A 24740-nucleotide genomic window follows, 5' to 3' on the forward strand; every position below is an offset into this window, starting at 1 on the left:
AAGGGCAATACAGACTTTAGTGTGCAAGCTTTATGTTAAAATAGGCTGAATCATCTTATCCAACAGGGTCTTGTTATACAGTGAAGCTCTGTGAGACTCTGTCTTTAGCCCTGGGATGCTCAATATTTTAAATCAATAACTTCAATAATGGCTAGGAAGCCATGACACTGAAAATTTCAAATCAATCTAGGGAATGACAATGGCCCAAAAATCGTAACAAATTGAGGAAAGACATGCTATAGCTGAGATATTTTAGCAGGCAAGACTGTAATAAGATCTTGTTTCAGGACTACTATAGTGGCTTATTGAACAAAGCAGAATCTGACCCTCATGGTGAAGTAGCAGTGTGTGTGTGAAGTGAACTGTTGATACCATATTAACCTCCAGTGCAATTCGTAGCAAGAGCATACTGTGAGCCAATAGATTAAAGTGTTAAGATCAAGACAGCAGAAGCCTGATGTCTGTCCCTAACCCCTATACTGGATAAACCAGAGCTGAGGGTTTACAGTCAATAAAGAGAAAACAATTAGAGCTAATCACTAGTAGGAATTATGTTTTCAGGACATAAGGCACATGTGTCATGTAAGCATGACAATGTAATTCGTTACTATGGAAGGTGGCCAAGAAACACAAAGGTAATTTAGGATATATATATATATATATATAAGGCAAATAGGAGCAAGGTCAAAGGAGAAAAACTAGTGTAGTGAAGGAAAAGAAAATAGAGTGAAATGAGGCGTGGCAAAGAACAGACAGACCGGAGAGAGATAGAGTACTGATTACCTCTAATCACAGAACGGCTTTCAGGTGGGAAACGGATGGAATCTATTTGACCTTAAGGTATAGAACCAGGGCCAGTAAATGCAAATTGTAAAGAGATGGGCTTGGGCTCGGTATTCTAACACTTAGACCTGCCCAAAGGAGAAATGAGCTGCCATGAGAGAATAAATTACCCATTCGTGGAAGAGTTTAGGTGGTAAGCAGAAGGAATGTGCAATAAGTCTGTGAAACCTTATGAAAATGCTTATAAGCACTGTGCTCTGGGAAAATCTTCATTGTGTCATGTAATATTCACAAATGAACTGTCCTTCTGTCCATTTTCCTGGTTTGGAAAGTGAAGCTCAGAAAAGCTCAATGATTGGACTATAGACAGAATGCATTATGCATTCCTGTTGAGGTTCCTGTCCTGGAAGAACCATCTTGAGAGCTGAGGGTCAGTGGCATATGCATGAGCAAAGTATTTCCCAATTATGAAACTTCAAATGAATGGTCTAGGATGGGCTTTTGGAAATGTGAAGGGGAAAAACTTGTTGGTGCCAATAAATTGTAATCCATTGATCAATATTCTATATTACCTTATTTGCCAAAAGTAAATGATCCCCAGGACCTTAATAACTCTTTCTAATTTTTTCTTTTTTTAAGCTTTTTATTGACATACATATAGACAATTTACCATGATCATAGTCCCCTCCAGCCACCCTCTTTTGTCCTTTCTCATATGCTCCCTCCACTGAGTCCCTTCTTTCCAACTAGTCTCTCTACTATTTTTTTTTTATTATGAGTTATACTGTGTGACCCTATCAGGTATTTATCATATTCCCATCAAACTATCCTCTTATATTCTCTGTCCCCACCCCAAATCCACTGAAGAGCCTTCTCAGTGGGGTTACTGGTGTTCCCTGTGGGGTCATGATTGCATCAGTCAATATCTTGTGTTCAAGATACTCCTTCCTTCCCTGTGGCTCTTACAATCTTTCCACCCTCTCTTCTACAGTGTTCCCCAAGCCTTGGTGGGTATAAGACTACTTTAGTGGTAAGCTCTCTCCAGTCTCAGAACCTGTGGTTTGAGGCATTTTAAGTGTCCTCAGTATCTGTCGCTATCTCCCTGGCATTGGTTATTAGGCCAGCAGTGAAAGCACCTATGTTTAGATGGTCACTTCCTCTGTAGTGTCTCATGGGCCATGAAAGATATTATGGGGGTAGGTGATCTTGTGCTACTTGTCAGCTATCTTTTCTTGTCCTATTGATGAATCTTGGTTCCCCCCAGTTTTCACTGCTCTCTGTAAAACAAAGCAGATTCTTCAACCAAGCATAAGAGCATCATGGATTAAAGACAATAAACCTAGTCATTTAAAAGTCTTTGGGATGGGTATAGACCCTCCTCTTAACTAAAAAGCATGTGATAGATAGTTCTGTCCATAAGAAGCAACCATGAAAAAAAGAAACATGCTCATCCCAGAAAGGAGGAAAATGTAGATATCTAGTTTATTAAAAGGTGAGACACCCAGTCAGAGAGTCTATTTCATGCACTTTTTTATATGTTATCATAGCAAGTTACCTGGGGAAAAAAAAATCATCCTGATATAACAAAGGGTTCTTCCCTTTTAAAGCCATATTTTAACAAGTGTTACATATCAAAACCTGAAATATCTAATGGGTATGATGATTAATCTTTGCCAATTTGACAAGATCTTGAACCATAATGGGAAAAAATTCTTGGTTTGTCTCATGGATTTTCTAGATAAATTAATTGATGGAGGAAGATTCACACTAGCTATATGGATAGTGCTGTTCCATGGGCTAGGGTCCTGGAATGTACAAACAGGAGACAACTAGCTGAGAACTAGAATTCATTGATCTGCTCTCCTTCGTCACCGTTGAGCTGAATTTGATGAGATATATCACCATAGCCTCTCTGCATGATAAACTGTAACCAGGGACTCTAAGCATCTTCATTTGATTTAAACTGATTTTCTTTCAGGTATTTTGTCTCAGCAACAAGAAAGTAACTGACACAAAGGATGTCTAGGAGAAATTATCAAAGATAGGAGACTAAATTTGATTAATCAAATGCACTCACCGGTTTATTCTGAAATGCTTACTGTGGTTGATATAAATAACTTAGCTCTTTATATCTTGTTCTCCTATTCAGTCCTAGATGATGCTACCTATGTATTTTCCCTTTAAAGGGTTAGTCTTGTTATCTGCAAATGGTGAGTAAGGCTAAAGCCAGGCTGATAACAGTTGGTACCAATATTACTGTAACTCACTTACATATCCATAACTAAGTGCAGAAAATAAGCATGGCTTTTTGTGCTGCTGAACCTAGACTGTTGTAGAGAATCTGACTTAATATAAAATTCCAGGTGACCCCATGCACAAAGTGGTCATTGTATACATGATCTTATGCTGGTTGTCATTGCCTGCACATGACCACATAATATTGGGTCTGCCAACAGGTTGTGGATGATGGAGGAGGGCAAAAGGGCCATCATATAGAAAGGGACTAGAAAAGAAGGGATTCAGTGAAGGGGGAAAGGAAGGTTACAGGAGATTTAATACATGTTTTAATAATTAGTTTTATTTTAATAAAAAATTCACACTTGACCAAATATATAAATAATAAATAAATAAGGGGATTGGAGAGATTGCTTAGTTGTTGCAGCACTTAACTGTGAAGACTAAAGACCCACGTTTAATTCCCTGTACCCATGTAAATCCAGATGCACAAGATGGTACATGAGTCTGAAGTTCTGTTGCAGTGGCTAGAGGCCCTGACACACTCCCCCCCCCTCTCAAATAAGTCTAAAAAATAATCAGGTAACAAGCCCACTAAAAGCTGTAATTCAGGATGAAATGTATTGGAAGTTTATGGAAATATGGTCTCTGACATTCATTTGACTTCTCAAATAAACTGTCTCTAAAGATCTTAGTTAGGCTTTTGAAAAATAAAGGCAAAGAATAAGTAGGGAAGAATTCTTCATACCAAATGAGCAAAGAAAAATTTTCAAACTCATCCCAGGCAAATATTCCTCTTTTGGTAGGTATTTTGACCAAGGCAAGCTCTCTCAAAAGTTACCAAGTACAATTTTATTTGTCAGCTAATGGACTTAAGCACATGGAATTAGGATGGGAAAAGTTCAGAAATTACAATGCTTCTCCACATGGTGCTGGAAGAAACTGCATATATACTGAAAGAAAATAGTGACCATTCAATACAAAATCTACAAGTGGACTGGAATAAGAAAACCTGTTTATGAAATGACTGATGCACAGATAAAATCCAGAGACTAACATTTCCTTCTTGTCTGTTCAAAGAGGCTTGTGGGCAACCTATATTTCTTTCTGCCCAGTAAGAATCCCCAGCCCTAGGAGGCCCATTTGACTACCCATAGAATTTGCACAGAGGAAGGCAGGCTGTTTACCAGGCCATTATGCTCCATAGAAATTTAATAGATCAAGTTTAAGGGTTCTCTGTAAAGTCAGTGGCCTTTTGAGGTGATCAAAACAAGAGGGGAAAAGCTGATTATTGTAGCTCAACATTTGTAGGGAGTTTCCAGTGCTGGAGAGGAACTTCTTTGCTTTTGAAGTTCATAAATACCCTTGAATTAGTAAAGTTGTTCTGTAGAATGAACATAGATTGCCCTGTACTCTGCAACACTCAATGTTCTCTCATAGTGATGTGAGATGCAGTTGGTCCATGGCAGGAAGAAATGCTCTTAGTTCCTGGGCAGTCACTCACATAGGGTCCAGGGATGGAGCCCACTTCAGATGGTATATAGTGACCCTTTATTTATGTCCTTTCTTCTCAGTCCTCGCTATTCTGCCTCATGGTGGCTGTGTGTATCTTTAATGCTTGCCACATATTTTGATATGAAGCATATAGAATGTCTATGAACTTTTAAACCCTGACAATATTTTCTAGCATAACTTTAATCGATAATTTTGTTTGTTCAAGTTATGTTGTAATTTCTTTAAATTACTTATTTGTGTGCATGTGTGTTTGCATGTAGATATGTATGTTTTAGCATGGGAGTGTGCATGCCATGACATACATGTGGAGGGCAGAGGACAACCTCAAGTTGTCTGTTCTCTTCTTCGACCTTCTTCAGCCTTTATATGGGTGTTAAAGTCAGTTCAGTGGACTTTGCAAGCAAGTGCCTTCAACTGCTGACAGCTATTATTTTTCTTTTCTTGTTTTACTAAGGAATCCTCCAGACCTGAGAGGAATGAAGATGTAGAGATATTCTGAAGGAAGGAAAATCCAAGCCCTGAAAGATAAGAGCTTTACTCTAGGGAACCTTACTTCTGCCAAAATACAGAGCATATCTATCTTGAAACTGGCCTACAAACAACTGTTATTACCTAAGAGGAATATCATGTTTCTGGCACACAGACCTCAAGCCAGTAACAGTATCAGTCTCAGAATGTATCTTCTTTTTAGATAACATGTAGTTCTTTGATAATCTGGTGGAAGTCATGAAACTTTTATCCAGAAAAATGCATGACTCCTTAGATGCCTATAATCTCTTCAGTGTGCACAGTGAAATGGAGAAAATCAAGTTATCATGGAAGTTTGATAATGCCTTTTACAATTCATCCTGTTATCCACCAAAAATGTTACTTTCATGGTCCTATTACCAACTTCCTTTCCCAACTTCAGGAAATATAATATACAGGTTAAGAACTTTCGAATTAGAAACTCCTTGACTTACAAATATATCCTAACTCTCTTAGGAAGTCTGCATTGGTTTTAAATCCTCTAGCCTGTGTGTCATCATAATGACGTCATATTATTCTCTCAGTATTGGTAGTAATGTTTAGCCTGGTAGACCCTCAGTGCTCTATAAATAGGAAATTATTTCCTTAATTGTAAAACTGAATCTATCTTGTTTGTATTAATTTTAATTAAAACAGTGAGAAATTGTTAACACTCTGAGGTCCTTACATGTTTTGCTTGTATTAAACAGAACTTGGGATTGTAACTAGACGTCATTCCTTACAACTTTTAGCATTGGAGATATCATTGTGAAAACTCAACAAGATAAAATATTACATTTCTATGTTGGTATTTCTATTCTTGGTCCTCTGTCCTAGTGAAGGTTGGAGCTATACTAAAATAGTAACTTTTAGGCTTATTATATCTTCCATAACAATATTTCTAAACTCATACCTGAGTGTATCCTCCCCTGGCTCTATGTACATGAATGCACCCCTTCATGAACAACTGAACTTGTGTAAGACAGGCACCCCAGATCAGCCATGACCAAGGCCTGAAGTCCCTCCAGTCTCATCCCCTCCCCTAAATATGCCTCACACCCCACCATGTCTAGCTATGGGCCTTTCTTTGGTACACTTGGTATTGGCTTTCTTTTGCAAAGTTTGAAGACATTAACTATGATATGAAGATTATGTCATTAATAATCCCTAAAGAAAGGAAAGTATGATTATTAAGAAAAATGAAATTAAACAATTTAGCCATAAAAAAAACTGAATTTCTACTCTTCTCTCTTAAAACCTTTGTTGTTGATATTGCCATGTGTGTAGAAATACCTGTCCTGTCACCTATTAAATTCTGACTTCTGTTTGGCATGTAATGGATTAAGTGGGTATTCCTTATTTTAGGATGAAGGAAGTGTTTCATGCTTCCAAATTCACTGATGTTTTGCCCTCTATGCATGATCAGTGTGATCACTAAATGATGGAATCACATGTTGCCATGCATTGCTATACATGCTAAAAATAGGGCAAATTTCCCTTTATAAGTCTATAGGTGAGAAATTCAGGAAGGACTGCATGTGGATAAAATCAAAGTATTTGTAAGTTTCATGCTTTCTTGAGACTGTAGGGAAGGATACTTCCTTGTTCTTGAGGTTGGTGGTAGAGTTTGGTTCCTGGTAGGTATGGGATTGAGGCTCCTGCTGCTTTGCTGTGTGTCACCTGAGGGCAGTTCCTACTCTCCACGTGGCACCCTGACTGACACTCTATCTGATTGCCAGGTGCCTTCATACATCTTCTAGCAAGACTGCTTTATATGCTTCAACATCACTCCAACCACCTTTGCCATCTTTCCTTCTCTTGGATTTACCTTTCATCCTCACTTGTCTAGTTTTAAGGACCCTTGATCTTACTTTGCACCTATATCAATAATGAAGGATCAATTTTCCGTGGGGAAGAAGCTGATTTGCAACATTAACTCTATCTTCAAATTTAATTTCTTTTGGCCACATTGTTGTAGTTACCTTAATGTTGCTGAGATAAAATATTCAACCAAAGCAGATGATAAGAATAAGGAGATTCTTTTGGCTTATGACTTGTGGGAAGCTTTGTGATATCAGGGAAAAGATGGTAGAGCAGAGGATGGATATCTCTTGTTGCCCCAGCAAGTGGCAAACAAAAGCAAGAGAGAGAGCTGAGCCAGCACTGGCAAGCTGGGGTCTAATAACCCTCAAGGTCCACCCTTAGTGATACACTTTATCCACCAAGTCTCCACCTCCCAAATTGCTACCAGCTGGGGACCAAGCATCCAAAATATATGAGTTTATGGGGAATACCCAATTGGAAGCATCACACATGTAAATAGTATTCAAGTTTTGAGATTAGGGTATGGACATCTTTTTGGAGGGAGGAGAAGTATTATTTCACTTACCACATCTCTTACTAACTTTGTTTTATCAAACAAACAAACAAAAAAATCCATCTGAACATCTATATTAGCCAGTTACCTCAATCAATACAAGTTGGAAATGATTACAGAGGTCATAGGATGGAATCCTTAACAAGGGAACCTGGGTTAGTGGAGGTTGAGTAATTATTCCAGCCTGGCACTACCTCATAATGGCAAGCCTCAGGTACCCATTGTAAACAAGGTTTTCAAGACCACTTTACAGGGCACCAATAATTGGAGAGCTTGACTATAGATACACAAAATAAACACGAACTGTCCTTAGTTTAGAGGAATGAGTCTGTGGCTTGGGACAAAATGTCTATAGACAGCTAATACATGGATCTGTAAAGTCATGAACAACTTTGAGAAAAATGAAGATGTCAGAAGACTGTTTGAGGTAACTCAAACAGAAACATTGCTCTAGAAATGAGAAAGCATGGGTGATAAATAGCATTACTAAGAGACTGAATAAACTTATTTTACCAAATATAACACTATCAAAACAATCATCCAAAACTAAAATATGGTATTATGAAAGTGACTTAAATATGATATATTTAAATTAAATTAATTTTGTGGAGGGGTGCAAGGACTCATGTGGGCCAGGCTGGCCTCCTTTTTCTTATGTACCCAAGCATGACCTTGCAATCCTGACCCTTCTGGTTCCACCTCTGGAATTCCAGGACTACAGGCATGTGCTAGCATTCCTGGATCCAATTTTAATTTTGCAATAAGACAATGAATAGTTCATGCTTATAATTTAAACATTAGAAGGAGACAATTCAGAACTCCAACACTGTAAACACACTATTTGAAAATATAAATTGAGTTCAGGCTGAAGATTGCTTTTCTACACATGCTACAGCAGCACTGAACTTATTTTATAAATTTCCTTTGAGTCTCCCTTTGACCTTAAATCAGTGACCATAATCAAAAGTTTAACCTATTTCCTTTATAGTCAAGAACTGATGTTGAATTGTTCTTGTGAATTTCTTCTGGAAGCTGTAGTCAGGCTGTAGTATTATAAGAAAAAAAAATCACCAACGAGAAAGTCTAAATACAGTTTTCTTGTCCTTTTATCACATTTTTAATCAAAATTTATCCAATGACTGATATCCAAAGAAAATGGAAGATATACTAGATATTAGCATCTAAAATCAGTACTTTTTCTCATTTATTTCCAAGCCTCCTCTTTCCTACATATGTCGTTGTTGCAATCTCTTTTCCAGTACAAAAATTTAGAGAAAGAATATGCTACAAAAATCATATTATATTGTATTAGTTGATTAGTTCACAGGACATAGCTAGGCAAGAAGAACTGGACAAAGCGTAAGGGCAGGAGTATGGGGAGGAGGACTATGAAATGGCTTCTGGATACAACATGGCCATCCTAGCCATACATCTACAGAAAAGTGGTTTCCTGTACAGTTTGAGGCTGTCAACATTTCATAGTCATGGGGGTGGAGGAACAGTCTATGAGACCCTCATACCTCCCAGAGTAGCTAAGGTTTTCTGGAAGAGGGGAGTCAGGTTCATCAGTGGTGTAGCCACTGGTAAGCTTCCCATTCCAAAGTAAATAACCTTCTATCTATGATCATGCAAGCAACCCTAATTTAACACAATGACTTGAAAACAAAAAGCATGAAAATAAGATGGGAATTTATGAGGAAGAAGATGTATGTTAGTGAAGTTATGTTAGTATGAGAGGCTAATTGGAGGGAATAAGTCAAAGTGCACTATATACATGTATGAAAATGTCAAAAATGGAAAAAAAAAAACTTAAAGAGAAAAGAAAATCTTATGGCAACTAGTAGTGCAATAGAAAAACCCAAAGGGGCTTGCTCAAGCAATAAGTCTATTACCAAGTTCATCATACAATAATTTTACATTTCATTACAATACTTTGCAGAGGTTCAGGGATTGTTTAATACAGAAGCAAGATAGGGGTAGAGAAAAACCACTTAAACTGTAAAGATAGTCAAACTTTTGATAATATAGGAACTTACTTGGAAAAGTAGAATCCTGGGGTTAGAGATATTGACCAGTGGTACCTGCATAACATGGGTGAGGGCTTGGTGCTCAAGTCTCATTATTAAAAAAAAAAAAAAAAAAGCAAACAAACATAAAGCAAGTAGGGTTTGGAGATGACTTGGCACTTAAAGACACCTGCTTACAAGCACCCATGTAAAACCAGAAACAAAGTAGCCCATGTGTCTGCAATCCCAATGCGTCTATAACAATGGCAGGCAGAGTCATGACACTTCAAAAGCTCTGGGGCCAATGAGTTGGGGCACATGCTGGCAAAACAACAATGAGAGCCGTCTCAAAAGGAAGGAAGAGGAGAGAATGGACACCTTCATGCTGGTCATCTGACCCTGCATGCTAGCTGTGGGAAGCAAGCACCAACACACACACACACACACACACACACACACACACACACACACACAGCATTTAAATAAAAAAAAAAAGTAGAGTCTGTAATTTGAAAGAATCTCTCCATCTCCTCTACTATGATATTAGTAGTGGCAACAGTCTATGTATGAAGCTTTGAATGCAATGAAAATTCTTGAGAAAGCTATGAAGGGGGATAAAAATCTGTGTGCTGTCTATAAAAGTGCTAAGTTGAACCACACAGGCGAGGCTTCAGTGCAATTTATTCAGAATTCAACTTCTATAAATGCACAATGCCCTCCCCCTTATAATAATTCTGTACTGCTATGTGAACAAACATTTCCTGATGATTTATAGCTTCTTGGAACTTTGTTTTTGAAATTATGGTAGCAAGAGCCTGAGAAGGTACACAGAGATGTTTTATTCCATCCACCATGATTGAGCCCACTTTCAACAAACCTCAACATTTATAAAATGTAATTTCTGGTAAATTCTACAGGTGGGAAAAAATATTTGGTTTAGACCTACCCCAAGGGAAATATTTAGATGTCAAATAGCATATGGCTACTTTCTTGTTGGAAATGATTAGGCTGCTGGAAGACTGATAATATTATGAGGAGTTACATTTTATTATGCCTGATACAAAAACAAAAAACCAACATTAAATGGGCCAATTGAAAAATGAAGCTGTTGCAAGTGGATCTCTATGGAATCACTGAATGCAAAGGGAAAACTATCAAAAGCACCAAATTAAATTCAGAATGATCAGCCCTGTGGCTTATCCTCTGTGGACTCTCTAATCTAGCACTGCCTAATTGCACCCGTTGTAGGGCATATTATTTTTGTTTCCCCAATAGTGTTATTTTATTTTATTTTTAAGTTTATTAGGGAGTACATAATATAATCTCTTTCTCTTTATGTTATAAAATGTCACAATTTTGAAAGAGAAAATTTCACGGGCTATGTAATGTCAATCATCTCCCTTTATGAGAGTGTTTGCCATTCATTTGATTTAAAAGGGACTTGGGGAAACTGTCTTCTATTCTGAGAGCATTTGGTTTTTAAGCCACATGTCCATTTAATTTGCATGATAGTGTACATAACAGATGTTGGTACATTTGGGAGTACAATTGTGTTTGGTCCAAATGTGACTGTTTTGTATTCTAATTATTTCCCTCCAAGTTCTAAGCAATCCTGTGTAGGACCACTGCCCACCACTCTTGTTCCAGGCTCTCATGTGTCTTCCCATTTTAACACCTGTAGACAAGACTGGGCTTTGCATCCTGGCATGCCTCTCTGCTTCTCACATTCTTTTGAAATCCAAATAACAGTAATTAACATACCTTAGACACCTGCTGAAATCTCCCATAAAAGTACGTGTAATTCACAAACTGACCCAGCCTGGCGTCTCTGATGACCTCATACCCAATACCATCATAAAAAATAAAAAAAAATAAAAAAATTAAAGCATAAGTGTCTGAAAGCAACATGTTTTCTGATAAACAGAATCACAAATCTATTTACTCAGCTCCCCTGTGAGGAAGACTTTATGTCAGGTTTTGTCTGATACTTAACTCCAAACTGAGAGCATGGAAGTGGCCAAGCTTGGGAAATGAATATTGGAGCCATTGCATATAAGCCTGAAATGGAGGATCCATTATTGCACAACTTAAGATGTTTGTAAACTGTTTTTATTTGCTTCTACTTATTATAAGAGGGGGACGTACACATGACCAGTGAAATTAACCTTTCCTCTTAGATCCTAAGACTCTTGCACTCCTGAATGCCTCTAAGCTCCTCTGTACTACCATATGAACCTGTTTTTCTGAATCTCCCTTGATAACTTGGAGCCCTATGTGTGTTATTCCAGGGGATCTTCTTAGTATCTATCTACTTGGGAACAATGTACCCAGCTAACTAAGCAGCCAAAGTTCAGTCAGGTTGCTAATGGACAGACTTCATGTTCTTCTCTAATGGCATTTGGACTTTGAAAGAAAATGTCTCAGTGGTGTGGAGAACCAAAGTATGTTGCTCCAAAGTTGAAACATGGCTGAGCTCTTGGTAATTAAAAAGCAGATGGAGAAAGAACACTTCCCTTCTGTTGGCCTTAAAGAAGGACATCGATTTATAAAAATTAAAAAGAAAGAGTACTTAACTCTCAAGTCCTATCAGGGAGACAAAGGAGGTTGTCACGAAAGAAAAACAGGATCTTTCCAGTATGGAGAACTTACCAAAGGAATCTGCACTAACAGGCTTTACCACCTCCACTTTCCTGACCCTGGATGTATCTTCCCACCAGCTCTCAATCCTAAGGATGCATAATGCTTTTCCTTTTTCTTGCCATTCCTCTAAACATGCACTGCTCTGTAAATAGAAATTGTGGTTACTGCTTTGAGAACTATGCATGTCCTGGGCATCTGCCATGAATATATAGGATATTCATGTTAATAAACTTCCATTACTTGTTTTCTGTTTTTCTGTCTTTTGTTGTTAAGAAACAGGGAGGGTAGAAGAAAAAAAAATATTTTCTACTAAAAAGGAAAAACAATGACTTTATCATGCCATCAGTTTATTTACAGCAGATTAGATCATGGCTCAGCTATTCTTTACTGCTGGTCTAATTAACTGAATGGATGCAGGGATCTTTTACCCTTTAACTTTGATTTGACCTGCTTGAGGGAAACAGTAACAGACAAGTCAGAGCAGACGCTTAAAATGTACTTACCTGATGTGGCTTTGTTCTGTTGACCTCTTCTTGGCACAAGGAGAGCACAAGACTGATTCGAGTTGGGTAGGAGGCCTGGGAAACTGACTTGGAACCAACTAGCAGCATGAGGCTAGTGTAGTCTGCATCAATCAAGGCTCAGATGACCTACAGGCATGAGAATGGCAAAAAAATTGGTTTGAAATTAAGTTTTACGGTGATTTGCTTTACGGCATTTCTGTCAATAGCTGACCACAGAGATTTGGGATCTTCATAGAAGAAACTCATTCTGGCTGTGCTAAAGTTTGCAGTGCTCTGGAAAGAACCCAAGGCCTTATGCATGCACCCTACCACTGAGCTACATTTAATCCCTGTGACATCTAGAAAAAGAAGCACCACCAAAGTTATATCTATAGCAAGAAATTTGGGGTTTACATAAAGTACTAAGATAGAGCTAAATAAAAGCCAAGTGATTGCATTATTTTCAAGATTATGGGAGACTGATCAGAGAAATATAATGACATGAATATTTTTCTTCTCTTCCCACCAAAAGGCAGGATACTCTAATGCCAACCCTCAAGTTGCTCTCAGTCTCCATGGAGAAGGTGATTTCAGAAGCCGATGGTGAGCACACAGACAGCAGCTCCAGTGGCTCCACATTATTTCAGCAAAGGGGTATTGTACTACACCAAGTTCTCCAGAGGAACAAGCAGTGAGATGGAGAAAAGCAAGGTTGTTCTGGGAATTGGCACACAAGAACAAGGAGACCAAAGGGTCTTCCCATATGCTCTCTGTGGGACAATCAGTATCTGTAGGCCTGAGAACTAGGAAAACCAATACCATAACTTCAACTCCAGGCTCAAGAATTGGAGGCAGAGAGGAGGGTACTGATGTGGGACCTAGACTATGCTTGGCAGCCAGAAATTCCCATGTCAGAGGGATAGAGAGGAGGGGTGGATCAACTAACACACAGAAAGAGAGATTGGAAGCGAAGGCAGAATAAGTATGAATATATGAATGAGAATGAATGTGTGTGAATTTGTCTTCCTTCCTTTGTGCTCTGCAGGTCCTCAGACTGTTAGATGATGCCAATCCAAATGCATCAGTGAGAAAAGATCTCAATTCAGCCTGCTGATTCAAATATTGATCTGTTCCAGAAACATCTCAACAGACACCACTACAAATGATGTTTTCAGTGCTATTTGTCAGTGCTTAACCCAGTCAAGTTGACATATATAAAAGTAATAGTCATAAATATCTTTCAAGCTGGGCATGGTGGCACACACCTTTAATCCCAGCACTTGGGAGGCAGAAGTAGGAGGATCACTAAAAGTTCTAGGTCACCTTGAGACTGCATAGGAAATTCCAGGTAAGCCTGGGCAAGTGTTGGGCTCTGAAAGGCCCAGGCGTGAAGCCTAGTGGAACTTCCTGAGCCTAGCTAAAGTTTGACGACCAGTCTCTGGCCAGCTATGACTCAGCAAGACACCTAGTGGCTTCTGGCCTGCTACCTCCAAGTGACAATTGTAATTACTATTTCAATAGTTAAAGTTTACTATTGGCTCTTACCTCTTCCCCCATCCTAAAATCCCCTCCTTCATTCCCAACATGATATAGGCAACTGTTCAGAGTAATAAAGTGCGTTGTTTCTGCGAGCTCCTACTTCAAAAAGACTCCCGACTCAGTGTGGTTTTTCTCTGGTGGCCAGGAGAGGTTTCTGAGTCGTCCGACGTTCATCATCCTCCTTCAACTCCTAGGGAGGAAGCAGCAGGCCTGGTCCTTCCCTCAGCACTACCTGACTGGGAAGGAGCCCCACAGGCTAGAGGAAGAACCTACTTTGGAAAATAAAATAAAATAAAAATAAATATCTTTCAAATATTGACCGTATCATATCTTATCAGTTCTTCACTTTTCTGCGACTTAATCAAAGTTCTTGAAAACATAGTGTTCCAGAATAATGTGGAAGATTCCAGAAGGTGTTAAGATACAAACACATATTACACACACACAAGCCCACATGTAGACAGATATTTAATTTTTACAAATGTTCTAAGTTACATGAAAATTGAAGTAGACTTTCTTAGAGTCAGGGTCCAGGTTCTCTGACGTATTAGTTACTGTTTTGCTGCTACAAAGCAACTTCAGGCAGGGAGGAATTATTTTTGCTCATTGTTGGAAGTTATAGTCCATCACAGTGGGGAAGGCTTGGAGGCAGAAACATGAAGCCGCTGATCACCTTGTCTCTGTAGTCAGGAAGCAAAAAATGATGACTGGTGCTGCTCAGCTAGCATTGGCCCTTGACCACAGTCCAAAACTGCGGTCCACTGTCCATTTGCAGAATGGGTCTTCCTACCACAATTTACCTAATCTCAAAACTCTGTTACAGACCTGTCCAGAGACTTGTTTCCATGGTGATTCTCCATCCTAAATGAGCCATCAGTCATACTTACCCCACTTGGACATGAGTGCCCAGCACTTATGTTTCCTGCTTAGAGTTGTTGATGTCATCCCCTCCTCTTGCAAACACTGTCAACACTGGGAAACTAGCATACACCAAATATGGAACTATGTTTTGTTGTTGTTGCTTTGTTTTATTTTGCTTTGTTTATGATAGGATTTTCCTATTTAGCCCAGAATAACCTTGAATTTTTAATTTTTCTAATTCAGCCTTACTGATTCAGGACTATAGGCATATGGCATGCCCATCAATTAAAACAGCCTATGTTATAAAACTGGCCTCTCAGCAATCCTGATTTTAAAAAGGATGGGAAAGCAAAGTTAATTTCCCTTAAGTCAGTATTAGAAATTGGTGATTCTGGATCAAATTCCAGGTTTGCCTAGACCCCGAGCTGGAGTTTCTAACCTCAATTATTGCATCCCAATGAAGTTATATACCAATGTGTGTGCTTTGAAAATTAGAGACTATGTGGAGATAAGAGGTTACTATTTTCCATAAACTGGATTGGATTTTTATCTTGTAGCAAATGACCAATCTTCACCCTCATCTTGCTAAATTGAAAATGTACACAAAAATGTATCTGTTTACATAGCATGAGTATTTGACTGCAAGTTCCAATTACCAAGGAAAAAGATAAAGATCCAAAGAGAATGGAGGTAAAAAAGGAAATTGAGGAGAAGCAGAGAAAGAACACAAGAAACTAACAACATGCATTTCCAATAAGCATGAGCCAGCCACAGGACTGCTGCAGCTAAAGTGCATTGGATCAAAGTTTTATTAAACAATTCCATAATATTGAACTTCTCTCTACACAGTGACATCCTAAGCTCAGAATTAATTAGAGTTCACTAAATATAGAAAATCTTATTTAACAAGAAAAATATATAGAAGTCAGGTCAGAAGTTATTGTGAACATGGAGGTCTTTTCTCCTGACACTCAAGGAAGATGTGTGTGGTTTTAAATATTGAAAGAAAAGTCATTGATTCTTATTTGATATTCATAAAAAATCCACAGAACAACATATGGCTAATTTGCTATTTTACTGAAGGATGGAGTAGTTTCTACCTTTGGGTATTCTTTTGTTATTGTTGTTTGTTTTTTGTTTTTTTGAGGTAGGGTCTCTCTCTAGCCCAGGCTGACCTAGAATTTACTATATAGTCTCAGGGTGGCGTTGAACTCACAAAAATCTTCCTACCTCTGTCTCCAGAGTACTTGGACTAAAGGCATGTGCCACCACACCTGATTATGTTGGAGTATTCTTACCCGGAAGTTTCACAAACAAGCCAGTTACCTTTTGGGGTAAGTATTCTAAGCTCAACTCAATACGTGACAACTTAGAAGCTGTAACAATACCTTCTCATTGCTGGGACAAAACAATGAACAGAAAGAAGCTTATGGCAGGGAAGAATTTACTTCAGCTTACAGTTTCAAGGAGAAGTTTTATCAGATCATAGAAAGCATGCCAGAGTGTAAACTGGACAACACATCTTTCCACAGAAGCTGGAAAAAAGCAGCAAGAGTAAGTTAGCTCTGGCAAGGGTAATAACAACCCAAAGCTGGCTACCAGCCAAGTAACACACCTCCTACAGCAGGACCACACCTCCAAGACAGATAGCTACCAGCTGGGGACCAAGTATTCAAATCACAGTAGTGTATGGGGGACAGTTCATTCAACCACCACAGAACAAGTAAACATTAGTATTAAGTTACTCCACAGGTAAAGAGATCCTGAGGTACAATGTAAGTATCTCTGCTTCTAGACAATTAATCATGCATGGTAACACAGTGATCTCAGAGAGATCATGTTACTGATCTTATATGTGTGTTGGGGGGGACAGCATATGAATAGTTATATGTGTATGTGAAGCAGGGACCAAAGTCTGTCAGTTGTCTTCCTCAATAACTCTTCCTAATTTTTTTTTTTTTTTTTGAGGTAGGGTTTCACTCTAATTCAGGCTGACCTGTAATTAATTATGTAGTCTCAGGGTGGCCTCAAACTCATAGAGATCCTCCTATCTTTGCCTTCTGAGTGTTGGGATTAAAGGCATGCACCATTATGCCTGGCTTCATCTAATTTCTAAAAATTGTTTTTATATATTTATTTGAGACACAGAGAGAGTATGGGCACAACAGAGTCCCCTGCCACTGGAAAAAAAAAAAAAATTCCAGACATATGTGACCTTTATGTATCTGGCTTTACATGGGTACTGGGAAATCAAATCCAAGTTGTTAAACTTTGCAAGAAGGTACCTTTAACTAAGAGCCATCTCTCTAGCACCTTCAACTTATTTTGAGCAAATTTGAGACAGAGGCTCACCAATTCAGCAGACGAGATAGCCAGCATGTTCAGAGGATCCACTTTTCTTCACCTTCCCAGCTTCAAGTGCATGCTACCATGCCCAGCTCTTATATGTGTGCTGGGGATCTAAACTCAGGTTCTCATGCATACATGACAAGCACTTTACTGACTGAGCCATTACCTTAGCTCTTATATGTGTTCTTATAGTGTGCTTCATGTAAAAGAGCAGAATAGATCCTGTCCAGCATGGATCCTCAAACATTTTCATAGGGATTTCATATTAGAAAATAGTAATTGCATTGAAAAGAATTGAAGAAACATGTTGTCCAGTAAAGAGAAAATACATTTACCGACCAATATGACAAATGTTTCAAGCATCTTGTTCTTATAGAACATGGCAATCTGTGCCCATGCTAAGAATAGAAGAACTGTCAGGATCAAAAGCAACAAAATGGAAAGCATTATAAATAGATAAAAGGAGACAGAGTAAAACACTGAAAGGGATACTATGCTTAGGCACTGCTTCAAGTTTTAGAGAAATGCCAGAGATGTTTTATAGTAGAGAACTAGTTAATAGAAGGTCACAAAAGTCCATCTAATCCATTAATTGCTTAGTTATCTATACTTTATATTCATTCTGTTTCCATCCTGAAGAACTCCAATCTTCAAAATAAGCACTTCATGGGGCAAAGATAAAGTTGTAGTATTTATTGTAGACTATAAAACTAGTCTGCATCAATATCAAATAGTATAAACATGCATTTTGTGTAAAGAAGTGAAGGCTACACAAATGAGACCAAACAAAGGCTGTTTCATCAGCATTTCTCTAGCAATGAAATTAGCTGCTATTACTTCTGTTTGACAGAATCAAAGAATCAGGCAGGAAAAAGGGACAATTATATAGCAGAGAAAAGGAAATGATTCATGTATGCCCTGATTGAATACTGTTGACTGAGGAAGGTGTAGGGAGGTATAAATGTTATCCCTGTTAACTACTCTTAATATAGATCACAGGAAGACATAGAAGAATTATAGTTACCTACAACTAAGTGATCACTGCAAAGGCCAGGTCACAAGTATTGGCAATGTGAATGGGGTGGTGGCCACTGAGATGATGAGAAAGAGCTGAGATCCAGAAATCTTTTAAAGCAGAACCTAGAGGAACTCCTGACATCCAGAAGTTGGGTATTGAGGGAAAGAGTGAGAATTCGGGTCTGGAATCAAGAAGGTTGAAGCTCAAATTAATGGAAATGGGGCAGGCTATGGATGGAGTCATCTTAGTGGAGGTGAGATTGAGGAATTCAGCCTACAAAAAGGTTCAAGTGTGAGAGGTCAGGCAGAATTCAAGAAGTCTAAGGCAAAAGAAGGTCAGGAGTGAGTTGCAGAGGGATGGAAAATGGCAGCTCTCATAAACTCTCAAGGAGCAAGCCCCTCTCACACCCTGTAAAGCAGATACTATAACACCCCAGAGACGCTTCCTTCTCTTCTGAGGTCAACCACATTGCTGCCATGCAACACAGTGAGTGCTGGAGCCATGTGCTTTCCAGAGCAGATCACTGACAAGAGCCTGATTCAGAGTTGTCCATCTGCTTAGACTTTGATAACAAACAGCATAGGCCAGACAGCTGAAACACCTAGACACTTTCTCAAGGTCCTCTTAGATTTTGATTAGCCCTTTCTCTACCTTTCCTTTACTCAATCTTTTCCCCTGACCTCACTTAGGCCTTTTAACCCCCATTAATCTGTTCTTCTACTTGCATATCTACAATATCATTCAATTAAGCCCCCATTCCTCCCTTTGTATTCCCTTTATTTCCCCTTTGTAGCTTAGTAGACTCTGCTACTGAGTTTTATTCCTACTCACACAGAAGTCCAATCATTTGTAGCTAGGATCCACATATGACAGACAACATGTGATGCCTGGCTTTCTGAACCTGACTTACCTCACTTTCTGTAATCCTTTCCAGATCTATCCATTTTCCTGCAAATGTCATACTTTCATTTTTCTTTACCTCTAAGTAGAACTCCATTGTATAAATGTGCCATATCTTCATTATCAACTCATCAGTTAAGGGACACGTAGGCTGGTTCCATTTCCTCACTATTGTGAACAGAGTGGCAATAAACATGAAATCCAAGGTGCAAATGTCCAAAGTTGCTTCTGTGGAGCCTCTGGCCTTGTCTTGCAGTCAGCTCTCAATGTCCTCACAAAGCCTGATCCTTGTGCAATGGCTTTCTGGCTGCCTCTTCCCCTCCTCTTGAGCCCTGGGCCAGATTGTATTAGGTCTCTACCCTAGCAACTTAATTTCATGTAAAGAAGTTTTAAAAGGACCTATATCCAAATAAAGCCACATTCTGAGATGCTGGAGGTCATGAATTCAACATATGAATCCGAGGGCAACATAATTCCGTCTGTAAAGACTGAGTACAGAAATTCCAATGCCATGTTCATTTCTATTTCCACTGTAGTCTCATTTGCTCAAAATATTTTATTCTCAGTCAGCTGTGTCCTTAGCACCTTGTTTAAATCACCAATTCTATGCTTCCTTAGGGCACGTTTCCTTTTTCATATATTACTTCTTTTTCACAGCTGTCACTTTTTAATACCATATATATTTTCATTTATTTTGCATGTTGTCTCATTGTCCTCATCAATATGTAATATATGAGGATGGGAATTTTTCTGTTTTATTTACTGTCATATCTTCAGCACACAGGGCCTCACACACCACAGGTGTTCAATAAATATTTTCGATTGCAGGTAGGAATGTGTAGATGCATAAATAAATCTAAGTAAGATATCATAGCCCATATGAATGCTAGGACGAGATAAGCATGCATTTAGCAGACAGAGTTATGCATATCCTGAAAACAGAGCCTCCATCTGCCCTGTCACATAAATAATTTACACAAGAGAACAGGCATGGCAGTGTCCCAGAACCATGGTGATTTTGTTCCCTTGCTGTTTTTGCCTCTCTATAGTACTTGGGCTTTCCAGACCAGAGCCTTCTAGCACAGAATTTATGCTTGTTTTCTCTCTACAGGGCAGTCATCAAGCACATTGCCTCAGGAACAGGAAACAGAGCTATTGCATCTGTTAGTTACTATTTCCTGTTTCTCTCAACATGAGTATCCTATAGATGCCATATACTGAATGGTTTAAACAACGTAAAGGCACTGCTTAGCGAAACTGGAAGGTAAAAGTCTGACATCTGGGTGTCAGAAGGATGATACTCTGTAGACTATAAGGAAATACTGCCTTCCTCTCACTGGCTTTTAGTGGAATGTTGACATTTGTTTGTTTGTTTGTTTGTTTGTTTTTTTTCATTCCTTGGCTAAAGATGTTTTACTCCAATCTCTGTCTTGACCACATTTTTTTTTCTTTCCTCTTGTGTGTCTCTGTCTTTACATGGCTATCTTATCTTCTTATAAAGGCATCTGTTCATGACAGTAAGTGAAAGCCTACTATCCTCTGGCCTCATCTGTTTTTTTTTTTTTTGTTTTTTTTTTTACAGTATGCACACACTTTTTCCCTCATCTGTTCACTGAAGTAGGGGCATGCCTCCTCTCCTATGGCATCATCATAAGTAGTTACAGATGCAACAGCTCCACCTCCAAGTCAGATCACATCTGGGAGGACCAAGGGTTAGGATTTTAATAGGCCTTTTGTTCTTTTGTATAAGAAAGAAACAATTCAACCTACCTTGCCTTCCAAGGATAACCAAGACAGAGAGAATCCTAGAAGTACCTAATGAGTTGAGTGTTTTTTAAACTTCCTTCTAAGAAAAAGAAAATCAAATTTTTAAGTTTTACATGTTTTCTCCAATGTAAGAAAAAAATCAAGGATGTCTAGGATTATATGAGGTTGTCAATATTATTGTGTAGTGTGAATGGAGACTAGAAATGCAAAGAAAAGTGACACATGAAAAACACAGGAATGACACAGTTAGTGTCCTTTCTGTCCCCATTAAAAAATATCTAATTTAATCAACTTATGAAGAATTAGAGTTAGAGCTGGAGAGCTGCCTCAGTGGCTAAAGGTGCTTGCTTGAAAAGCCTTGGGTCAGGGTTTGATTCCCCACTACCCACATGAAGCCAGATGTGAATGTGTCTAGGGTTTGTAGCTGCAGGAGGCCTTGATGTGCCCATACTCTCTTTCTCCCTCTCCCTGCCTCTCTTATTCACTCTCTCTTTATCAAATAAATAGATATCTTTTTAAAACAATAAAACAATTGGGATTTTATTTGATTCATGGTTATAAAGGTCCAAGTGTATGAGCAGGTGGGTGCATTACTTACATGGCTGAGTGTGTGGTGGTTCACCTAGTGGCCAGGAATCATCAGAACAAAGAAGGGGCTAAAGTCCCATGTCCACATCAAGGCCACTTCTCCCAATGATGAAATTGCAGTGTATTCATGTATTAAAATTCTCAACATAAAATTCTACACTATGTCCCAGTAGTTCACACTGGGATACAAGATTTCAGCAGAGGGGCTTTGAGAGGACATTCAAGGCACATATTATCTCAGAACATGTAAGGAAAACTTGTCACAAAATGAGAAGAATGAAAAATATTATTATAGTCTCAATATATAGAGGAAATAATATAACACAATGCAGTACAATGTAACCAGTCAGACAAAAATTGAACTGCCGAACTTGAACATTGGAGCTAGAGTAGATTGAGGAAAGAGAACTCCTCGGCTGCCTTCCTTTCATTCTTCTGGACAAGCCTTGAGGTGATTCCATTCCTTTTCCTTTAGCCCAATGCTAAGAGAGCTAACTTAATTAGCCCCAGATCCCCCAAGGGTTGATTTATGTTCCTTCTCCCATTGCTCTTCTCATGTCTGTGCAGCTCAGCTCAATTACTCTTCCAAACTCTACTCTAGCAAGCAGAGAATTAATTTCAACCAAGTGAAGGTTATTTCAATCCAGTTATCACCGAGAGCCCTGTCCCCTGGGGTGTTCCTTTATGACAGAGAGAAGTATGACACAGCGACATGTGAAGTGGAACTGTTGTCACACACTTGTGCTGGCTTCTCCTGACCAGAAATTTGAGTCTTGAAGGCCTCAGGTAAGGACTGTCCTTTCTTTTCTATCCATGTTGGGTCCCTTTAGCTAGTTCCATGATACTCAAAAGTGAGAGAAAGGGCTGGAGAGATGGCTTAGCGGTTAAGCACTTGCCTGTGAAGCCTAAGGACCCCGGTTCGAGGCTCGGTTCCCCAGGTCCCACGTTAGCCGGATGCACAAGGGGGCGCACGCATCTGGAGTTCGTTTGCAGAGGCTGGAAGCCCTGGCGCGCCCATTCTTTCTCTCCCTCTATCTGTCTTTCTCTCTGTATCTGTCTCTCTCAAATAAATAAATAAAAAATTAAAAAAAAAAAGTGAGAGAAACACTCACTTTCTCCTTGATTCAAGTGAAACCCAAAGAAGATCCCTAAGTCCCAAGCTCATGCTCTTGTAGAAGCCTCCGCAGCTTCCAACTTCCAAAGGAAGCTGAGAATGAGGGCACTCAAAGACAGTATGGCCTGCCCTCCCAGGTTGGCCAGGAAAGTGATCACAGGAATTTTTAGTCATTGCATCACTCCAGAATCCATTGAGGTTTCTGTTACACCTGGGGACTGAGGGGGTACAGTTAGGGTGACTGTACCCTGGAAGTGAGTAAAAGGCAGGAGAATCTGCACTCTCTGGACATCAAAGATGATCTGACTTCTTATCTCTCACTTAGTTCCCTAGACCTGTTTTTCCGCAAACAACCAGGACCCCATCCTGGGAGGGAGGTCTTTCATAGGATTTAAACATTGTGGTTAGTCAAGTTCAGGTCCTAGAACTTGGTATTAGGGCTAGCTTCTTCCTGAAACAGACCCTAGCCCTAACCAACCAGCTGTTCCTCTGGCTCCCCTGAGCCAGAAGACAGCCCACCACTGTAAGGTTATAAATACCTTTGCAAGGGGCGGGGGCCAGGCTCACTGACCACTTGGGAACTTGCATCTGTGGATGAGATTTTCTCTTAGCCGAACTTGTGCCCCAGCCTTTCCCAGGCCCAGGCCCAGAAGGGTTGAGCCCAGAGGAGAGCTCCATAGCCCTTATACTCCAGTTCCCCACATGGCAGGAGCTCCTTCAACTTTCTTTTCTCTCTTTGGTTTCCCCAGGCCCTCCACGTGGGATCTCTAGCCACATGGATGCTTTTCCTTGGCTCTGTACTTCTCTTGGCTCTGTAATTTAATAATTTTCATTTTCAGCTTTTTATTCATTCAATTCTCAGATTAAAATTAGAAATAAACCTAGGGTTTGGGGTTAAAGGACTTTCCTGGACTCTGAGCATTCTGTTACAGGATGACATCCATGGCCACTACTCAGGATCTGAGGAAAAGAAACTTCTAGTTAAGACATGGAAACTGGGCCTCTCATTATCACTGTCCCCTCATGTCTGCTGAGCTTTGAAGCTTGAAAGCTGCTTTCTGGCTTTTCCAGTGTACTTGCTGGTCTCTGAAGGGATAGACAGTTCCCAGTTTACCTGAGAGAAAATACCAGATGGAAAAAAAAGGAGTCACTGGGAATGAAAATCACATGGGTGGATATCCTAAAATAGGACCCCAAACAGGAACACCACATTGATAACTAACATTTGAAAACCATAATTTCCAAGTTGCATCCTGCATGGAAAAATGTTTTAACTAAATAGAAGTTTTTTGATAGCAGATGACTCAAATTCTGGCCCAAATTAACTTCAGTTGTTCATATAAACTTATGGCACATTGTCTATCACATAGTAATATTTAATAGGAGTCAGTAGTATTTATAAAGCTATTATTATTTTCCCAGGCACTCAGTGCTGGAAACTGTTATTTCTAATTCTCCTGAACAGTCCTCTGCAAGGCATCTTTGAACTTCTCCTCCTTCCCTATATAAAAGGGTGACTTCCCCCTGGATTCTAAAATCTTTGAAGTCATTCTTTTTTATCTCTGTCATGGGAAATGCCTCCAAGATAACTGCAAACCATGGACAAGACCCGCACACAATGCTTGACTGGCAAAAAGAACTAATAAATAATAGATTGAATTAAATTGTGACCATAGGAAAGCACTAGAAAATTGAAATAATAAGATAAAATCAGTTCTCAGTGTTGCTTGGAGAAAACCCTGGAACCACACAAGCCAGCGACATTCCATCCCTTCAAACACGTTGTGAGGTGAAGATGTTTTTGATTTATTTTGTCATTCGATTTCCTTTCCATCTCTTGGCTTCAAGCCATAGAAGCTTTGAGCCTTTTGGCCGGACAATCAGAATTCTCTGCCTTTGCTCATTATTTTTCTGTTGGCAGCCCTCCCATCCTAATAGCCTGATGAAAGAACGCTTTTTCCATTGGCTCCTCAAGCCTCTGAGAAGTCTCCAGAGTGGCTTGGGCGGCATCTATCAAAGGAGAGATCTGGGGGAAAGT

Source organism: Jaculus jaculus, chromosome 14 (assembly GCF_020740685.1).
Source record: "Jaculus jaculus isolate mJacJac1 chromosome 14, mJacJac1.mat.Y.cur, whole genome shotgun sequence".
Taxonomy (NCBI): Eukaryota; Metazoa; Chordata; class Mammalia; order Rodentia; family Dipodidae; genus Jaculus; species Jaculus jaculus.